Below are 6,584 nucleotides of genomic sequence, written 5' to 3' on the forward strand. Positions count from 1 at the left end.
CCTGTCACTATCACATCATTTACTCTTGAATATTGTTCCAGATCTGACACCCGTCCTTCCAGCATAGCAATCTTCTTGTCCTTTTCCTCGCTCTGCCTTCTTAGTTCTTTAATATCATCCATTAAATTGAGTATCAGTTTTTGTTGTTTTGAAATTGTTGTTATTTCTTCAGACATAAAGTTTAGGGATTTCTTTATGTCCTCCAGTTCCTCCTCATTAACGTTGCTCCTCTTAGGCGGCATCTTAACGCTCCTGGGCCTGGTGGAGCAGGAGGATCCTGGGCCTAGTGGAGCAGGAGGATCCTGGGCCTAGTGGCTGCTGGAAGAGCCTGGGCCTGGTGGCTGCTGGAGGATCCTGGGCCTGGTGGAGCAGGAGGATCCTGGGCCTAGTGGCTGCTGGAAGAGCCTGGGCCTGGTGGCTGCTGGAGGATCCTGGGCCTGGTGGAGCAGGAGGATCCTGGGCCTAGTGGCTGCTGGAAGAGCCTGGGCCTGGTGGCTGCTGGAAGAGCCTGGGCCTGGTGGCTGCTGCAGGATCCTGGGCCTGGTGGAGCAGGAGGATCCTGGGCCTAGTGGCTGCTGGAAGAGCCTGGGCCTGGTGGCTGCTGCAGGATCCTGGGCCTGGTGGCTGCTGGAGGATCCTGGGCCTGGTGGCTGCTGGAAGAGCCTGGGCCTGGTGGCTGCTGGAAGAGCCTGGGCCTGGTGGCTGCTGGAAGAGCCTGGGCCTGGTGGAGCAGGAGGATCCTGGGCCTAGTGGCTGCTGGAAGAGCCTGGGCCTGGTGGCTGCTGGAAGAGCCTGGGCCTGGTGGCTGCTGGAGGATCCTGGGCCTGGTGGCTGCTGGAAGAGCCTGGGGGTGATGCTGGCATTCAGAGGGCACTTGGTGCACTCATCCTGATCATCAAGAGGATGTATTTAAAGGGATTGGTTAGATTCACCATAGCCTGTAGTCTGGATTCAGTGCTGGTATACAGCATTGAGTGTTTCTTCTTCTTCTTCACCAGAATTGGTTTGTAAAAATGGTGCAACTTCAGTGATGTGGAACTGGTTTGGTGTTTGTCCATCAGATACACAACAAAGCACATTTTTTTGCAGAACATGCAAGCAGCCGTCGTTATTGCCATATTTGTCGGACTAAGGCGCTCGTAAATGTGGGAGTAATCTCGGTCCTAAACTCTGTCCTCTTCAGCTTGAAACGAGCACTGCAGCATCACTGAGAGTTAAAAACTGTCTAAATTCTTTCATCTTTAATAAAACGATCAGGGTTGCTGCTTTACCAGGTGTAACTATGAAGTTTAACTTCCAGGCATCCATGAAAACAGGATTTATTACATTTAACGGAGTTAGAAGTTAGCAGGAAGTTAGCGGAAGTTAGCTCGCTAGTTTCGCTAGTTACCTAAGCATGATATAGCATGTTCTGACTGAGAGATTTCTGAAAAAATTCAAACGTACAGCTCTGCTATCATCTCCAACATAAATGAAGACAGAAAACTAAACAGCAGTGACGTTTGTAGGGTTACTGAAGTTGGGCTAGCTGGTATATAATGATGTGCTACGTGATCACTAGCTACACAGCTATGTTAGCATAACATACACAGTGAAGCTGGAGGATGAACGCTAACACTTTCCCACTCTATAAAAGTTAACGTGAAGGTTCCTGATGGTTAGAGACAAATGCAATCGCATGGCAGGATGCTGTAAACGGACCAAACTTCAGTCAGGAGAACAACTGAGAAAATCCATCCACAACACGAGGTTAGTCATTAATGTACTGCAACAACATGGGAATAGAGCAGCTGTGATAGAATAATAATAATAATAATGGAGTGGATTTATATAGCGCTTTTCAAGGAACCCAAAGCGCTTTACAATACCACTATTCATTCACTCTCACATTCACACACTGGTGGAGGCAGCTACAGTTGTAGCCACAGCTGCCCTGGGGCAGACTGACAGAAGCGAGGCTGCCATATCGCGCCATCGGCCCCTCTGACCAACACCAGTAGGCAAGTAGGGTAAAGTGTCTTGCCCAAGGACACAACGACCAGGACAGAGGGCCCAGGGATCGAACCGGCGACCTTCCGGTTACAGATGCGATTCCCAACCCCCTGAGCCACAGTTGCCCAACAGAATACAGCATTAATGAATCAATGGTACAGAAGTGGAGGAAGCAAGAATAATGAGTTGAATAAAGTTTGATTTATCTGACTGCTTTGTTTCGCTTAATGTGCCTTATAATCCCGTGCACCTTATGGTACGAAAAATACGTATTTGACTTTTTTATTTGGCACACTGCAGTTTAATGTTGCAAAGCACCTCTTTTTAACTTCAGTGGATATCATACATGGTTATGCTCAGGATATGTCAGCCCATTTCTGCTGGAAATGCCCTTTGGTTAAACTCTCAGCAAGGAATTTGCATTTGCACTGTTATATTTTTATATCTTTAATGCACATAAAAAAACAGCTGCTTGTTTAAGTGAAAATAAATGGATGGGGTTTTTTGCGCTAGTAAAGTTGTGGAGTTGTATTTTGTAATTATATTGTCAGTTATATCATTATTGCAAATTTTCAAATATATATCGTGATAAATATATTTGGCCATATTGCCCTGCACTAAACGTATCTGTTGTGATATAAATCATAGAGGCTTGTCTATTTGCTAATCTTAGTGTGTTTGTGCATCTTCCAACTGTGGCAGCTTGTCCAGCACACTAATCTCCCATCAGTCTCTTGTCAAAGACTTTGTGGATAACCTGTGTAAACAATGTGCTTGTGCAAACCAGAAAAAGCTGCTGGGCTCTTAGCTTGATGAGATTAAGTCAATGATAAGTGGGAGTAGATACACCCATGAAACAGACACACACAATTACGGATGGGTATTGATAAGATTTTCACGATTCCGATTCCATTTTCGATTCTGTTTAACGATTCGATTCTCTTATCGATTCTTTTTAAAAAAGGAGAACACTAAGGTCGATTAGCTTAGAACTTTGTTTTATATCTTTTCTTTGAACAAGATAGAAATTTAGGAGTAACATGGCCTTACAAACCCAACAGTGAGATCTTAAGAGATCCACAGCCTACGGCTCTTCAATGGGTGTCACAGGGTCCCCAGGAAAAAAAATTGTAAATGTAAAATAATAAAATAAATATTCTTCTGTAGCAATAACAAAGTATAACATAAATTATTCTGTAACAATTACACAAGAATATCCAGTAATGTCCCTGCCTACAATTAAACACATTCACTTACTGAAAATCATCTGCTGTGGCAAATGGGTGCAAGCCTTTGACCACAAACTGAGTCACTGCTCAGTGACATTCGTCTGTCCTGGCCTGAAAGGAGACGCTACCGGTAGACTGCAGCGAGAACTGCCAGCATCTGAGCCAGACTCTGTCTCTCTCATCATGATCACCTAAATGCACAGTAATGGCAGGTTTGTAATAAGGCAGATCACGCTAACATAATATGCACTGTTAGTTGATTATTTACCTGCCGCGTTAGGACGTGGACGTGCTAACGTTACCGCTGCTGGGCTGAGATTCACGAGTCCGGAGTGGAATTAAAAACACGACATTCATTTAAGGTCATCGCGTGTTTTGTGAGCAAATGCTTTTGCATATTCGTAGTGTTTCCTCCCTTAAATGAAATATCTACTTTGCAAGTATTGCAAGTTGCCCTGTTGTCATCCGTTCTCGTAAAGTATGACTACACGTTTGAAGCGTTTGAGCCTAAGCGGCTCAAACGCTTCCTGCCAGGTCATTTACCTGGCAGGAAACACGGGTTTCCTGCCAGTAAATGACGCTCTGCAATATGGTGACGTAATTCAGGGCGACTGGAATCGATAAGGGAATCGTTTGCAAAAATGGCAAACAATTCCAAGGATTTGAAACAGTGGGAACCGGTTCTCAACAAGAACCGGGTTTCGATACCCATCCCTACACACAATAGTTTCCAGTGGAATCCAAGGCAAGGGGAGCTTCCAGTGACGGAGGCCAACTGGGCACACAGAATGGGAATAATGTAAAGAATGCCTGCAAGCATGTGAGAGGCTTTATGACTCAACACTTTGCGATGAAAGAAGAGTGACGGCTTTCACTCTGGTGCGTTTTAACTGACGTTTAAATTTTAGATTTTACTGGGCAAGCACTGCTGTCCTTGCTTTCCTGACAGGATGTCACTGCTTTTAGGACATGGAGAGCTGCTGATGCAGAAATATGGAAAAAACAAAGTCTTAACACACAGAAACAAACCTATAATGTAACGTAAGTTACACAGTTGTGAACTTTTTTGCATATTCACATTTTGCTACGCAGCAATATTTGGCAAACACTGAAGCAAGATGTTCATTGCAGGCTATGGTTCATGTCATAACTGGGTTTAAACAGGGGTCAGTGTAAGCTGTGTATAGTACTGCTGTGAAAGGATTATGTGGCCACTGAGGACGGGAACACGAGTATGTCCTTCTTCCCCTCGCCATCAATCAAGACCTAGTGCTGTCAAAGTAACTGAACTTGGAGAAATGATGCAATTCATTTGTGGTCAGTTACTAGTTACTTCTTCAAAAAAGTAACTGAGTTAGTAACTGAGTTACAATATTCTAAAAGTAATTAATTACTAGTGATGCGCAAATCATGAATGAATCGTTCAATACTCGAGAATCACTTTACTGACTCATGAATCATGATTCACAAGCCCAACTGACTCACTGACTCATCCCAGTTGCTGTTAGCAGCAATGTATCTAGCTTATAATTAAAATGGTGGAGAAAAACACAACATCCAGTATCTTAACAAAAACATTTCTGCTCTGAACTGGAAGAAAAAACCCTGAGTAGAAGCTCACATCAAGACAATAGCTCCTCGGTTCACAGTAGCATCGCTCTGCTAACATGCTAACAACACATTTGAGCTACTCACCCCCTCCCTCCTGTGCTGAATCGTAGAGCGAACGAATCACTCACTCACCCCTTCCCTCCTGGCTAGTAATTAGTTAGATTACTCGTTACTGGAAAAAGTAACGCCGTTAGTAACGCCGTTACTTGTAACACCGTTATTCCCATCACTGCCAATGAGTTAGACAAAGAGTTTCCTAACCCAGTAAATGTTAATTTTCAAGCAGTCCACAGATCCTATACCTAAGATTTTGGTAAAATAATCTATGACTAATCTTATGAGAGGCAGAGCGCTACTATGGGCACAGGCCCAGTAACTCAAATGATGCATTGTCATATGTGTCAATAGTTCAAGTGTGTATTTGATGAAGGCACTATCTCTGATGCAGCTGCTGATTCCATGTATGCAGCAGGGAAAGCAGAGCAATGTATTTTAGGACAGTGAAAGGGGGGCTGGGACTTTCCTCCAGGGCCTAAACCACCCAAACAGCTTTGCAAACAGCTTGACATTCTTGTTGGTATTCTTGATATTCTTAGCTTGTTTCTATGTGTATTAGACTCAACAACCACCTCTGAGAACATCGGCACTTCCGAGCCAGTTAAGACCAACAGGCTTTGCCTCGAGCAGTTTTTCCTGGACTCCTGGTTAACACCAGAGGTGTGGAGCAGGAGAATAACAGCTGGTGAGAAACTGGAAATACATACAATATGAAGCGCCTTGAGGCAACTTTTGTTGTGATTTGGCGCTATATAAATAAAATTGAATTGAAATGTTCTTAACACCTGTCAGCGTGGCAGAGCCAATGATTTCTGTTCTGTTCTCATTAGTGGTCCCTGTGTACCAAACAGCCTGGCAACAGAGCATGCTCTTCACTGGGAAGCAGCAGAAGGTCCAGCAGCAAGATCTCCTCCGAGTTATTCCTCCCCGGGACATGTAGGACATGCAGCCGCTGCTGGGCCTTCTTTACCAGAGAAGTGGTGTAGTGAGTCTATTGACCGATTGAAGTTGAAATCTTTGATCCAGGAGCCGGTGGTAGGGAGAGTCCAGTTTGATGGTAGGGATGTCTGGGATAATGGTGTTGAACACTGAGCTCAGGTCCACCAAGAGCATCATACTCTGAGTTTGGCCTCACTGTCCTGATTATTTCTTCATTTTAGAAATTCAATAAGGTTTTCTTTTTTGTTTTGTAGTATTGCAGTTTTGTGTTCTGCATAAATTAGCTCCCAAGTACCCAGGCAATGGTCATCAGGTAGAGATATACATCTCAGGTATTTGACTGGCCCTTAAAAACTCTTTGTTGACTACATGTTGTGATTTCCTGCACACAACTAGAAACAAATCATTACACAGATAGTGAATATGCACTTCTCAGAAGCAACTCGGCTGCAAAAATATCCCACACATTTGGAAAACCATTTGTCTCATCAACTTGATAAAGATTAACAATGAATAGATTTCAATAAAATCAATAAAAGACAGCAAGACAGGAAGGAACTCACCGGAAACGAGTGAGACAGGTCACCCACAGACACGAATCTCACAGAAAAGTGGAATTCAGAACATGGTCTGTCAGTTCAATGCATGTTTTTCTGTGACACACTCACACACCCTTATTAAAATGCCATAGCCAGTCTGTGTAGCAGGAAGGGCAGTCTCAGTGCTTCATCTCTTAATCATGATTGCTGCGAACAG

This window comes from Rhamphochromis longiceps, linkage group LG16 (assembly GCF_057381845.1).
Source record: "Rhamphochromis longiceps isolate RC_006_pf linkage group LG16, R_longiceps_female_GT1.1, whole genome shotgun sequence".
Classification (NCBI taxonomy): domain Eukaryota; kingdom Metazoa; phylum Chordata; class Actinopteri; order Cichliformes; family Cichlidae; genus Rhamphochromis; species Rhamphochromis longiceps.